Source organism: Rousettus aegyptiacus, unplaced genomic scaffold (genome assembly GCF_014176215.1).
Source record: "Rousettus aegyptiacus isolate mRouAeg1 unplaced genomic scaffold, mRouAeg1.p scaffold_m13_p_4, whole genome shotgun sequence".
NCBI classification, from domain to species: Eukaryota; Metazoa; Chordata; class Mammalia; order Chiroptera; family Pteropodidae; genus Rousettus; species Rousettus aegyptiacus.
In genome coordinates this window covers 33,649,590-33,665,755 of record NW_023416307.1, presented here as the reverse complement: position 1 = coordinate 33,665,755, position 16,166 = coordinate 33,649,590, and the positions used below count along the sequence as shown (strand labels likewise).

General features: G+C 32.5%; 1 pseudogene; it reads left to right on the top strand.

Annotated features, from left to right (window-relative positions):
* Positions 1 to 4,482: 4,482 nt before the first annotated feature.
* Positions 4,483 to 16,166, top strand: part of LOC107518665 — an 89,949-nt pseudogene continuing 78,265 nt past the window's right edge.

Sequence of the window (16,166 nt, the reverse complement as noted above, 5' to 3'; positions counted from 1 at the left end):
GAAAAAACTTGTTTCCTAATGATATAAATATAATTATTCACTTGTTTTATCAATGTGTACCTATATAATGTATGTATAATGTATACAATAATGTCTATAGTAATTAAAAATAATACCAGTATATCAAATACTAAAATAACGATTCCAAAATTACTAACTTCAAGGCCACTGAACACAATTTCAGTGTTTTTGGTTTTGTTTGTTTTCCTTAGGAAATATCCATTAGGAACATGGAGTCAAAATAGTATGTTTTAAAGATATTTGGAATAATCCGTGGCCATGCAATTATGGTACCAACCACATATACACTTAGGTTGATTTGTTTCATTTTGTTTCCCAATCTGGGGCACAGTTAGTCTGTCACCCTTTGATTTATTACTTAAAAAAAAAATTCTAAATTCAAAACTAGCATCCATCCTGGGCTGGCTCTTCTATTCTCTTTGTCTTTGTATAGGTAAACCATTTTTATTTGTTTTTGGCCTTCTATCGTTTTGGATTTTGAATTTAAACCCAGGTAATCTGATTTCTTAGTCTATGGTCTTAAACAAAATGCTAGACTGAAACTGCTTCATCAGAAATTACCAAATCATTTTTGGGGGAGGTGGCGGAGGGGAGGGCAGTTGAAAATTACATATATCTGGAGCTAGTTCTTAAGATGTAAACTTGGAAAATATCATTCTATGGCTCTCCATAAGTCCCACCCCCACCTTTGCCCTCCAAATTTAAAACCACCTAGCAGCAACTAAAAGCCTCTTTTATGGCTTTTTGTGTTCCAAAAGCTTATAGCCTTAACCCAGATACCTACTTTATAAATTCATAGCATGCAAGCTTTGCAGATATTCTTTTGAAGTTTGCATTTATAAGCCTTTGTGTACCAGCCTCTGTGAATTTTCATGTGACCTGTCTGAACTTCTTGAAGACAGAGTGTGAACAATCATTACAAGCTTTTTGTGAAAGAGAATGTAGCCTCCACATAAAAGATTTTTCCTAAATCCCATTATACCTCCTTTAACCATCCTTGTTCATTCTCAGAAAGTTTCGCTACCCTTCTTTACCGTAACATCTCTCCCTTCTCTGCTTTCGCTTCTATTCCTCCCAGCGTCTCTAACTCCAAAAAGTCCAGTCAGTTCACAAGGCCCACTCAGCATAATAAAAAGCTGGTAGTAGGTAGAATAGCTTTAGACAACAAAAGCACCAATAGCTTTAGACAACAAAATCACCAAAGCAACAAAAGTACCAAAGCCACTTTATAACCACTTATTCTTCTTTATGAATACCCCTGGGATTCCTCAGTTTATCCAGTTACACTTTAATTTTTTCATGACCTTTGACCTAGTAAGTCCTGGGAATCTAGCCCAATGGAGTAATGCAAACTAAAAAATACTCACAAAGATATTCATCACAAATATCATCTAATAATGAAAGTGTATTAGTACTTAAGTATCCAACAATAGGAGGATGATTAAATGATGATACTTGTTTATATTAGGCTATTAAAGATTAATTATATTATACTATAAAGACAGACATCTTAATAACATATACAAGCTCTAAGTGATAAAGTATGAGCAAAGTATTATCTGAAGAAATATTAACAATATTTAAAAAAATAATTAAATGTGATAAACAGCATTAATATATTTTCTAAATTTGAACAAGTGGAGATACATTACTTTTATTACTAGTGTATGCAAATACACACACAGGTACAAGCCTGTGAGCTGGAATGGTCACACTTTTTATGCCTATAAGAGACTGCTCTGAAGGACAATAGTCCACGGAGAAAAGATGGGGCTTATAGAGTATTATAGTTTGAAGATGTGAGCTTCAAAGGAGGACTACTGCCAAATGAGGACAAAGTCAAAATCTGGAATAGATAATGAGAGAATACATCTCCTGGCCTTTTGGTAGCTGGAATGTAAGAGATTAGCAGAGTACATACTAGCAAAAGTAACGGTGAAATTGGGGTTTTCAATAAAAAGTCTGGTTTTCATTACCACTTCTTAAACTTAAGGCATTCTGGATTTTTACCATTTCTACTTTCTACATACATTATTCTTTTCTCAATATTTTTCTTTAAATACTCATCATTTCTGTCTCTTTTTTTAATCAAAGGACTTCCTTTAATTTTAACCTAAGTGATAATGTATGTAAAAAAATTACTGAGATATATATTTTTCTAATCCATGTTAAAATAAAATGGAACTATTAAAATTTAATAGTTGTCCAATGAACAGCCTGAAATATCTTTGAGACATTACTTTAGAGCAAGGAAATAAAAGAGAACTTTCTCTTAACAGACTGAATATGCAGGGGAAAAAATGTTGACAGTGGAATAAAACTACAGAGAGTAAAGTGAAGGGGTTTGAAGAGCAGTCAACAAGAATACAGGAGGTGAGTTGGGATAGGTATAGTAGATCTTTAAATAAGAGAAAAGAGTAATATGCCAGGAGAATCTTCATTTTGGGTGATGCTTAAGTATTAAAGTTGAGGAGCACGAATTAATTATCTGTAAGCATTCACCTTTGACTAAAGTTATTTTGAAAATGCTAGGTCTAGAACAAGTAGTATGGACTCTGCAGGTATTGTGTCCTTACAGCAGGGTGGGAAATGCCTTTGTGGCCCAATGATACCAATTGACTATAGGTAATAAATAACTGAGCCCTGAGTTAGGTATCAATCTCAGACTGTTGGCTAAAATTTCTCTCTGGTTTCAGGAAGCTACTTCATATTTTTTCCCAAGTTATCAACAAAACCTTACTACCCTCTATAACATATACATCTAATTGTAAAAAGGAAGATTATACTTACCTTGAATGTGAGTCAATATGTCAGATATTTAACACAAATGCCTGAGAGGTTTTTGGCTTCCCATATCTGAGGTGCTATTTTACACTTGTGCACAAAAGATATGGGAAGAAGGAAGAAAGTGAAGAAAATTTGCCACATTAAATAAAAATTATCTTTAAAGTCATTAATGAGATTTGAGTCAGTGACCTAGATCACAATTTATCAGGGAGTAAATGATTTAATAGGTGTGCCCCTGCAGTCCATCAGTATGAGGGGATTAAAAAATCAATGAATATTATTGATAAGACACTAAAACAAAAAACAACAGAAATTCACACTTGTCCTTGGTGAAAGTCCTCAACAAGTAATTTCAAGGATTCTAATATTTCCCAAATCACTTCCACTCCTAACAAGGAACCAGTTTGGGTCTTATTATGCCTTTGATAAGAACATCTCTCTTTCTGTGAAATGATACAGGTAGTATCACATCTCTGTTCATCCCTTTTCTTCTAACCTGCTTTTTTCTCTTACAGTGGTTGTTGCTACTGAGTATTGCACTGAGCCCACAGACAAATTTCCTGCTCTAATGAAAAGTATGTTTCAGTAAGCAAAATAAAAAAAATAATATTTAGCGATATGAACAAAATAAAACAAAATAGTGCCTGTCAATGGTTAATAAAGCAGGTATTATTATAATTATAATTATTTTATTGCTGTATCTATTTAATGCCCTACTCTAATGCAGTTAATATTAATTTCAATATAGATGAGTAGACCCAAATATTAGGGACTAAGCCTATTTGACCTCGCCTATGTGTGAGATCATGTTTTTCTTCCCTATCTTCCTTACAGCTGAGCAATGACACATCTCTTGGTAACTAGAAGTTTGCTCTGCAAAGGTTACTCTGGGTTTAGTGCTTGCAATGTCTATCTCTGCTTGTTAGTTCTCCATGCATTAGACTATCCCTCTAGATCCTAGTGTTGCTTCTGTCGGTCAACACACTCCCTGTTTATAAACATATCTTGCACTGTGAGGTTGCCATTGTTTGGTCCAATTGTTCGAGATCCAAATTCTCCCTTCTCTCCATCACCTCCCAACATTTTTTTTTTCTTGTTTAAAACGCCCTCTTTTTAAAGGTGTTCCAGTGGAACACAATCACCAATCAGAAGCTTTCGAAGACATATTCTTAGAGCAGAGAATGAGGCAATCAGTGTTATAGTTTTTCCATGCTCCACTGATACGATTCCCTCGTTACTCTTTCCAGTGTTTTTCTCCGTGAAGCTGGTTATGGACTCTGACTGACTGGGTTCAAATTCCATATCTACCACTAGATAATATGTAAATTTGGATGATAAAATAAGTTTATCTTTTTAAACCTCACTTTCCTCACGTGTACAATGGGATATGAAAGTCTTAGAGGAATGCTGATAACTCCAAGCAGTAGTGAGTAAGTTTTTTTCCAATGGTAGTCTCTAACTAGAGAAGTATTTCTGAGTGAGAGAGGAGAGAGAAATAAAGGGATTAAGTATAGTGATGCCATGCTTTCTGGACAAGACCCCACGAGAGATCGCCTGCATTGTATTTCTAAACACTTGAAGCCTCCTAAAGGGTACTTACAAGGTAAACTTGACCCCTCATGACAAAGACACATGCATATTTTTCAGCACCTCCATAAGACAGAGAAATAGAACATGATTTTACCTGAGAAAGTCAAGTGGACAGGATTAAGACAGGGTGATGCCACCTCAGTAAACACTTGCATGAACATAAAATTCAAAGATGCCTTGGGATTTACCACTACCCTTCTGTGCATTAACCCATCAGTTGTGTATCGAACTTCCAGAAGTAGACTGGCTGGATTCGAATTTAAGATTCGTCATTTATTAGCTCTGCGCCTTAGGCAGGTAAGGTATTCCATTTGTGCCTCAGTTTTCTCATCTTTAAAATGGAAGTAATTACATTCTCTACTTCAAAGAGAGGTTTTGAGGAACAAAAGAATTAATATGCCTAAGTGCTCTGAACTGTGCCTGGACTGAGCTGTGCCTGGAATGTAGTTAGCACCTTACAAATGTTAGGTACTGTGTTGCGGGTCCCTCAGAGCTGGTGATTTGCTAGGAGTCACAGGACTCAAATCCATTATACTCACAGCTATAGTTTTATTTGTTTTCCAGTTTTAAAGAAATACAATTGACATAAAACATTGTGTAAATTTAAGGTGTACAACTTGATATTTGATACACTTAAATATGATTGCTACAGTAGTGCTAGTTAATACCTCCATCACCTCATGTAAATACCAGTTTTTGTGTGCATATGGTTACATTTAAGATCTACTCTTTCAGCAAATTTCAGGTATATAATATAATATATAGCTATAGTCATTATCTGTTACATTAGATCCCCAGAACTTTTCATCTTATGACTGGAATTTTATACCGTTTGACTAACATTTCCCCATTTCCCTACCTCCCCCAGCCCCTGGTAATTGTGCAAGAAGAAATTTTAAGCCATCACAATTTTTCATTGTATAAACCGGAGTATCTAGTTAATGAAAACAATGTTTCATTAACTTACATTTTTCTATATGTATATGTTGGCATAATACTAGTTATTACATTTCACTTGATATTTTAAATTTGAAATAAGGATGAAGAAGCAGGTAGTAGGTAGATATGAAAGAAATAAAATTAAGCCATAGAGAAAAAATTTGTCAAGCTTTTGTGTTCTCATCTTTTACAGCTCAGAATTCTTTTTACTCTTCACTTTTATTAGCAAATACAAAGAGATTTATCAGTGTCAATATTAATTTGTACCTAAATTTCCTCATTTATCCATTCCTTAATTTATCAAATTCCTGATAATTATGATATAATGTATAAGATATTACCAGGAATTCTTAACTGCGATTGTTTTATAATAAGAGAGAACATTTTCAGCTGAAGTGTCATATTTATAGTGAGTTTCTTTTCATTCGTATCTTCTAGGTATCTTCTAGGTGGGAATAAAGGACTGAATCACAATTGCACTCCAAGGTGACGTCTGTAGCACCTCCTTAAGATTCATATTATACAATGGAAGCTCTGTAGACAGAGCTCTGGCAAGGCAGAGGAGAAGCGATATGAGTTTGTTTTTAGAAATCAAGGATAAACACATCTACTCTTTGCTAAGAAATATCAATTTTTCTTGAAAATCGTAACAAAGAAGATCTTAAATTAAACAATTTTTCCATTAGTTTAAGTAGGAAATTTTATAATGTGTTCCATCTTAATTCAAGATAACCAAAAAATGTTCACAGATAGGAAGACATTTCAATAAAACAGCAAAAACAAGTTAATGTATGTAAGAACAAAAAATTGAAAGTAAATACAGTTTGTACTTAAAATGTAATGTAACTGCGGTTTATTGCACCTGCCAATAGAGGGAGAGAAAACTTGATAAAATATGATGAATAGTAGAGTGAAGAGAAAGGATGTAAGGAACTGATTCTTTAGAAGGTATATTCTCCTATTGTCACCATTTTGAAATCATTTCTTTTTCAATCCTTCTGAGGCTCATAGCTCATTTACATAAAACTTCCCTTAAGTTATAGCTCAAACAATTTTAGAATAAAGATGTGTGGGACAAAATAGAACCAAAAGGTAAGTGTTAGAAAATATTTGGAAATAGCTCAAGTTCACAATAGAGCAAAAATGAAAGACAATACTTCACCTTTGTTCTTTTTTGCATATATAAAACCATGGTGACAATTCAAATTCGTTCACATGATATTCTCTCACTAGAAAATCTTGTGAAAAATAGGTATGTTTTTCCCTGAAACCAGAATGTCAAAATATGATTTCATGTAGAAAATTTATTTAAAGTGTTTTTGAGTTTTTTTTTTAAATGTTGTACTGAGAGAAACTAATTGCCTGAAAAGTGCTATAACTTGTTAATGATGAAAGTAGTTAACCGAATAGTCACTCTGTATGATTAAGGCTGTAGTTTTCTATCAACCTTCTTTCCGGATTCCTATCTGGAGGTGAAGGACTAAGGAGAAACTTTATGAAGCCATTTCAGGGCTACTGAAGCATCTCTGCACAGATTCTTTACTTCTGGAAATACACACACACACACACACACACACACACACACACACACTATGAGTCATTCATTCATCCTGACTACTGAATAGAAATTCTACAAAGAAAAAAAATCAACAAGCAAAAACAGAAACCAGATTTTATAGTGGCAGCAATATCTTATGCCCCTATTTCATGTGATTGTAGACTCAACCACATCTCCTGATACTAAACCATGATTTAAGAAGACTCATCCTGCACTGATTTAATGTTTGTTTGTGTTAGATGTCTATATAATGTTGGCTCTTAGAGTAAAATCGAATTTCCCCAGATGAAAGCAGGACACTAGGAATTCATATTTGCAATTCTCTTTCATTTTAAAGAAATGTGATCCTGTGCCTAAATTTCTTCACCTGTAAAATGGAGATGGTAATATGTATTTCCTTCATAACAAGGATAAAATGAGGGAATGCATCAGAGTTTTTAGATCTGTACCTGATACAAATAATTATAGTCACACACCCCTCATGACCAAGAGGACAATTTATTTTACTATCTACCAGAAAATGTTACCCCTTTTCTTAATAGTTGAACAATTTAAATGTCTGAGTGAAACTGTGTTTAGCCTCTTCATATAAAACTTCATGATGGTTGATAATGGTAAGCAAGAGATGGGGCAAGAGATGAAAATTATTGGTGTTATTGCAAATATCTTCTTAGTACATACCTCAGAAACTTGGCAAACTAAAGTAATTGGAATCTTTTATGAGTAAGTAAGTGTCACTTCTGCCTTCTGGTCATCATTAAGAATTAGTTATGAAACTGGAAGGTGGTAATGGTCAGCCAAAAACATCACTTGGCATTCACTAAGCTGGAGTGAGTGGCTAGTCTACAAATTATACCAATGGTTCTCAACCTATTGTATCCAGTGGCTCCCTGTTTTTAACAAATATTTTAACACTCTATCATGTGACAGTTAAATTCGTAGTTAATATAACCTAATTACACAATAATAAAAATCAATCAATATGTTTAATGTAATATGAAAGAGGAATAAAAGGAATGTAATTTATAATAATATAGTATGTACTTCAATATGTAAATATCCATCACCTAATCACTAGAATATATAATAATGGACAATTATTTGTACCTGTACGTACGATTGCTGCTAATACTATAACTACTTATCTAGACTGATGAAACAAGTTTTAATGCCTAAAAAATTATTACAAATAGTACTGTCATTGTGAATTTCAGCAGTGAACACTCTTAACAAAGTCTTCCTTCAATTTACATAGTATATGGTTCGTCAACAAATTCAATTTGGTTAAACTTGTAAGAAATACATATTTCAACATATAAAATGAAGTTAGATTTTAGGTTTGATTGTTATAAAGAGATTTTTATCATTTGTGGAATATTTGGTGGAGCATTATATTGTCTTATGGGACATAGGACAAAACTTGGTTATATGAGATGTCAAGCAGCCCTGCTTCCACTCAATGAATAGCACTATTATCTACTAATCATTGTAATGAACAATATCACTTTTCCTCAAAATCTCCCACATTTACAAAACATCCCCCAGTGGGTAGTACTACTCTCATGGAAAACACTGATTTATATCCTGCAGATTTCAACTGCAAGTACCATTCAGGGGAGCAGCAATCAGATAGACATGAAATAGTCTCAGGAGAAAAGTGCCAAAACACCACAAGTACATTGCATGACTTAAAGGAGGTCCATTTTGTTCTCCCTGCCAAAAAGAAACAACAAGAAACACCCTACTCTGTACCTAAATGTCACCTTGGAGAGATATTTGAGAAGCTAGGAATTTGTACCTAAAGAAAATGCAACCTAATGCTGGGGCTTAAATTATTACTTTGGACTAAATTTTCCCTCATTTTACATTAGGTGAGGACTTACTATATTCCAGACAGCTTAGCTCTACCCAAGAAATAGTTATCAATTCTGAGAATTGCTTCAGGCAATGATGCAAATGCTAATTGCAATATCAAGACTTCTTGTGACCTTAAGGAAAACAATTTTCATGGAGTTCTGTGGCCATTAGAGATGTGCTTGGGAGATAAGGATATGGAACCAAGGAAGCCTGGCTATGAAAAGAAGAAAAATGTTTTTTTTTTTCTCTTGCTAATTTGTTTTTTCTCAGTTTAATTTGCAGGCCATAAATACTGAGTATAAGAGGGTATAGAAAAAGTATTTTTCTAGTGTACTAGCTAGAGGGAACTGAGAAACGAAAAGGATTTTTTTTTGGGGGGGGGAGTTGTTTTTGAAAGTGGAAGAAACTTAAACATATTTATATGCTAAGGGGAGGGGTTCAGCAGAGAGGAAATGGTTGACATAACAGAGAATAGAGCTGATCAATGAAAGATGCATTTCTTGAACACACAGCAAGATGAAATGGAAAAAAATGGGGGAAAAATTTTTCTTGGACTACAGGAGGGACCAGCTATGAGAGTCAAACCAAAATATTCATGGATTTAAAATCAATTAAAAGGAAAAGCTTGTGAATTATTGAGGTTTACCCAACGCATGAAATCATTTTATTTGAATTATATCTTGAGTAGATTTTCAGGAAATTTTTAACTTAGTTTTAATTAATTCTTTTGTTAACTTAATTATTTTATTAACTTTTTAAATAAATTATAACACATAAATAAAATTATACAAATCATAAAATTATAGCTCAACGAATTTTTACAAACTAAATAAAACCCCATAACCACCATCTAGATTGAAACACAGCATGTTACCAGCATCCTCAGAAGCACCCTCTTGCCCTCTTCCAATTACAATCTGCTCCCAAGTGTAACCACTAATCTAATTCTTAAACCATAGATTAGCTTTGCATGTTTTTTAACTTTATAAAAGATATGGAATCCCCTATCGCATACTCTTTTTTATCTCACTTCTTCCACTCAACATGTTTTTTGAGATTTATTGTGTGTTATATTGTGGTTATAGTTTTTTCATTCTCATTGCTGCATAATATTTCATTGTGTGTATATACCTCCAATGCATTTATTTATCTTACTCTTGGTTGGCATTTAGGTAGTTTCTAGATTTGGATATTGTGGATAGTGCCACTATGAACATTTGTGATCTGTTTTGTTTGTTTGTTTTACATATTTACATATTTATTGCATATATACTTAAGAATACAAATATAGAATAAATTAGGTTTTTCTAACTGCCAAAATTTGTTGCTCCATTTTACTAGCATGGAGAAACAGTGACATCTGGTGTGTAAAATAATGAATTTCATGTCAGTGTATATTTAATAAGGAATCTGTTTTTAAAGGTAGTCTGAAATCTTATAAGAATCTATATGTACACTGAGCTTACAGTTCTTGCTTCTAATATTAAAATTAATCTACAATGTATTCACTTTGAATACTTAGAAAATTTGAGAATAATGTTTAAACTCTTAAATAAAAGATAAAACAAAGTAATTAGATAAGATTAATAGATTTATGGAAGAAAGGCTATTTTGATATGTACTAATGACTACTTTCTAATGCAAATCACTATCCTTAAAGTTGCCTCACAGCAAAATATTTTTAGAGTTTAGGAAACACAAAATTGCCTTTATAACTTAAGCCAGTGAAATCTGAACAAAATAAAATGCAGATACACGCCATGACATGTTTATAAGGTACTATAAAAGTAAAATTAATTTATATATTGGAAAATTTTTAGACTTAAATTAAGGCAGCTCTCCTTCCCTTTGTAACTTTTCTACTGCTACTGGAAGAGCTAAATTTTTTTCTCCCATCACATCATATGATTAGGAAATATATATGCGCATTCTACTTTACTTTTATGTTTGTGTGTGAACTTTACCGCTACAAAATAGGTGGAGGGGTTAGGTATGTCCTTGAGACATTATTGGGATTTATATCTACAGTTCTAGAAGGGTGATATAGTTTTCTCCTTTGACATCATAAAGCTCATAAATCAAGATTTATCATTCTGAAATTTAACGCTTTCCAACATTTATTTCACAAATATTTGTCATAATCTTTTATTTGCCAAGCATATTAGCTGGTAGAGTCCTGGACAAGGTTCTTCTTTAACCCCCTGCCCTCTACGATTCCCTTATTTTTTTCTTTCTTTCCTTCCTTCCCTCTTTCTTTTCTCTTTCTTTAATATGAGAGAAATCTGACTAAAGTTAAATGCTGACAAAAAAACTTGATCTCTGGCAATGTTGAAGACACAGGACACTGCTGGAGTGATTGATGGAGTAGAGAAATAAGAAGTCAAGTATGGAGGCCATTAACATTATGAGAAAGAAATCCTTTTGAATTGCATCAGGGAAGAAGACAGAATGGGAAAATGTGAAATAACAATAGAGTGGCAAGAAGTTGAGAAAAATTTGGTTACTATTTTTGACGAGGTAATGTTTGAGATCATGTTCTGAAAGTGACATTGAAAGAGATATCTTGACAGTTTTAGTAAAGTGAAGAAAGTTTATGATAACAGTTGTTGGCAGCTGAGAAATTTGGAAGCAACTACAGGAAATACATAGGATTCCTGAGAAGCACCAGTTTACGCAAAAGATTTTGAATTTGTGATGATGTCAATCATCGGCAGTGCTCAGTAAGCAAAGTTTAGTCAGAGAAAAGGACAGGTGAAATGATTTTGATTGTTTTTTAAAGAATATATATAATGGAAGACAAAGGGCCAGAGAAAAAAAAATGTAAAGGATGATGGTAAAAACATTTCATGGAGTTGATGTGGGTCTAAAGACAAGAGGTGTATTATAGGTAGAGTGTAGATTTTGACAGAGAATGGTAATGATTCTTAAGTACTTGGCAACTAACAGAAGACAAACTATCATGGTAATAATGAAGTAGGAGAACTGCAAGGATGAGAGAGGTTAAGGTCAGAGGGAAATTGTGAATTTATAACTTTATGACTTTAAGAAGCATTTGCAGTGATAAGTGAGACAGGAAAGTATGGCAAATGTGAGTTGGAGATGAAAGTCATTGGAAGTGAGGAAGTAATAAAATGAGAGGCAAAGATATTAAATGGACATTGATAGATAATCAGAATAATTACAGACTTAAGCAAGTCTGAGTGACTTTACAAATCCTTAAATAAATGAGGGGCAGTGATCAGGATGTTAGTAGATGAGAGGTGAGAATCAAAAGTAAATGATTGAACCATATTAATAATTTTAATAGAAGAAAATTAACTGATTAAAAAGCCTGTGAAACAATGTCCAATTTATAATTAATAACTGTAAATTGAAAAAAATGAGAAACCATTTATTTTGTCTACGAAATTAGCAGAGATTAAAAAAATCATTGTCAAAGGTCTAATGAAATAGACACTTTTATAATGTGGATGTAAACTATTCAGACATTTAAAAAAGCAATTTAGCAATATTTGTTAAATATGTATCAATACCAACTAATTTCACTTCTAGGAAACTATTATAATCATTAGTGTGATTTAAAATAATCAAATTCGAAAATAATCTGAGCATTTAACAAGAGAGGAAATGCTTCTCATATAATGTTAATTAGAAAAGTATGTTATAATATTTTATACACAATACGATCAAATTGTTTAAAACAAAAATTGATACATATAAAAAGTGGTTGGAAGAAAATGTCCTTAGAAGAAAAAACATTAATGTTTTTTTCTCTTGTTTAAAAGTATTTTCCTTTGTGCTTTGCAAAATTTCCCTAGTGTTGTTTTATCATTTTTCGCTGGAAATATACAACCAAGTTTATTAAGAGTATAACCAACTCCCAACAACACTGCCATCAACAAAAATTATAATGGACTAAAAATGTAAAAGAAAATTAAAATTATATGCAAGACAAAAATAAGAAAATGATAACCTGAATTATAATTCTAATGGTATTTAAAAGCGGAATTTAGCTGATTCTAAAGTTATTCTTGAGGAGTAAATGAAATTGGAAAATACATACTGTAGAGTTTAATTTGGTAGAGCCTCTTCGTAAGTACTATAAAAAGTTTTATTGACACAGCAATTTCACTTCTGGATCTCAAACCTGTAAAATTGGTAGAATGAGTACAGAAGATGTTTATAAGGCTTTTTATCATAAAATTGTTTCTAATAGTAAAATCTTATAAGGAACTCAATTGCCTTTCACTGAAGAGTAAATAAATAAATTGTGTTATGCTCGTGTTATAGAATGCTATGGAGGTACCAAAAAGATTGATATGTGTTATGTAATATTAATATAAAAGATCTCTAAGGCATGTTGTAGGTTAAAAAAATCATAGGAGTTCTTGCTTCTATTCACAAGAGTGTCAGACTCACCTTTCTGATGCTAACAATGATAAATTCTGGAGAAAACATTAAAAACAAGATTGTTTAAAGGCAATCAAAATCAAATAGAAATTGTGGGGAGTGTTAATCTTGGAAGAAGGGGACCCCGTGAATACTGACAAAACTCATTCTCTGTGTATTTTTTTATTCTAAACTCTAAATCTTTGACACGTTGGACTCCAATCTCTATCTCATCAATTCAGTGAGATCATTGTACTCTATTTGGATGTTCCTTCCTAGTACTACCATCTGGGAATAACTTCCAGTCAGAGAGCCAAGGCAATGACAGAAGTCACCTCATTTGTTTTTCTTTTCTTAGAGATCACAGTCTTATGCTACCTATTTCCCACTACCTGAAAATAGTAGTTTTTTATAATTTTTCCATTTTCTAGTTGACAGCAAAAGGTATTTTCAGACCATCTTATTTTCTCATTGATTGTAAATGGAAGTCTCACCTAGAATTTTAGATCTAGAAAAAATATCTTTCAAAATGAAGGAAAAATAATAGATTTTTTAGAGAAATTACCATTTATTTGAGTAACTGAGAGAACTTGTTGCCAGCAGAATTTGCCACAGTACAAAAAATGCTAAGGGAATGTCTTCAGGCTGAAGAAATTGATGCCGGATGATAATTCAGATATGTAGGAAGGAATAAAGAATATTGGAAAGATTATATATATAAGTAAAGGTAAATCTTATCTTTCAGTTGTTTTCTTAAATTTTCTTTAAGTTATGGGCTACCTAAAACAAAAGTAATCACAATACATTTTGAAGTTTATAACACATGTAAATATATAACACAATATTGCAAAGGATAGGTGCAGTGCAAATTGAATTTTATCACTGTTTCTTATGAAGGGACATAATATTAATTCAAGAGGTTGTGATTGAGGATATATACTCTAGATGAAATATGCTAAAAACCAAAGAACAAAACAAAACAAAAATCCAAAACACTCCACAAAGCCATATTAGCTAAACAGCTAATAGAAGTGGTAGTATGAAATTTTAAAAATTGCATTAACCCAAAAGAAGACAGATAAGGAAGAAGAGAAAAATGAGGCACAAATAGCAAATAGCATGATGGAAATTTAATCTTGTTTATATCAATAATTTGGATTCAGAATTTATCAGACTGTGTAAAAAAGCAAACCCCAATGATTTGCTGCCTACAAGGAATCCACTGTAAACATAATGATAAAGATAGATAGAATGTAAAGGATGGAAAAAGATACACCATGCAAACACTATGCGTTTGAAAGCTGGTATGCTATTCAATGTTGGACATTAACTTCATGACGAGAAACATCATTAGACATAAAAATAGTCATTTTATAATCACGAAAGGGTCAATTCATCAAGAGGACAAAACAATCCTAAAGTGAATACATTTACTAATAATTTTTAAGATACATAAACCAAAAGTGGATGCAATTAAAGGGAGGAATGTGTAAATTCCCAAAGTTAGAGATTTTAATGCTTCTCTTAGTAATTGACACAATAAAGAGACAAAATGTTAGTACAGATCATCATAGACTATTTGAACAACACTATCAATCAACTTGAATTAAATGACATTTACAAAACACCATATCCAGCAACTGCAGAATAGTCATTCTTTTCAAGACACATGGAACATGCATTAAGATAAATGATATGCTAAACTATACGACAAATATTAACAAATTTCATCATTTTGAAATCATGTTGCCAATCCACAACCAAATTAAAATTTAAAAGGTTGTAGAACAATATGGATAGTATGATCCTATTTATGTTAAACAATATCCAACAAACAAATATACTGTCAATCTACAAAAATATGCATGTACATGTAAAAAGAAACTGGTAAAAAATAGATCAAAGATTATGTCTTAACAGGAAAATGAGGATGAAAAAGAGGATTAAAGAAGAACATTCATGCTTTATTTATATACATATTTCTTTATCGTTGGATTATTTTTATTCATTTATCACTTGTGTATTTAGGTTGATAAGTCTTATAACTAATAAATGAGAAAAGCTCATAAAAGTTTTGAAATAGAAGAGTAGTGAAGAAGAACCTGACCTATCTCCATCAAAGAGTTTTATATAGCTATGGTACTTGAGGTACAGTTACAAGAAGCAACAAAGACCTAAATGAAACAGAGTCCAATAACAGACTTATTGCATATGAGAATTAAGTAGACAATAAAGGTGGTGTTTAAGATTGTTGGGCAAAGGATGTAATCTTCAATAAATGGTGTTAGAAAAAATGACTAAATGTTGGTGGCAAATTAAACACAATTGTAGTCATAAGTGCTGTTCTTTCTATGCTTTTAGCTCTCTAACTTTGGTCACACGGTTGGCTTATATTTCCTCACCGTCTTTGAAGTTATGTGTGGCATTGTGATTTTTTTTGGCCACTTCCTTCCCTGTTGTCACAGTGATGACTGATGTGCATGTTGAGATAGCATCTCTTTAAGATTGGCTCTTTTGAGTGGCACAATGAGCAGAAAGCCTTCTTTCTGCCTGAATTAGATAAGAAGTGCAAGTGAGAAGTAAATTTTTATTGTGTTAAGTCACTAGATTTGGAATGGGTTTGCTACCACACATAAAATGATTAATGCAAAAATGGATATCTAAAATTTTAAAGGTATTGTGATTAAAAAAGATTTCTTGCATTGGCAAGGAAGCTAAGAAGCAGGTGGGAAGAAAATTATTACTGGAGGTTGGAATATTTCTTTGCAGTAGCAAATCTTAATGTAAAATTGTTACTTACAATGATGTGGATGACTAATTATGTATCTAATGAAATTTTGTCCTAAGGGGAAAAGATTGGAAAACAGAATGATAGTAGCAGGCATTGGCTAGCCTAAGTCTGGCAAAATACTACAAGAAGGGTTAGCTCAGATAGAAATTTCCAATTTGCAAGCAAAAAGGAACTATAATAGAATCTATGAATATGAATTTGTAAGGGACGGAAGAGGGAACTGCTTCTCAATCT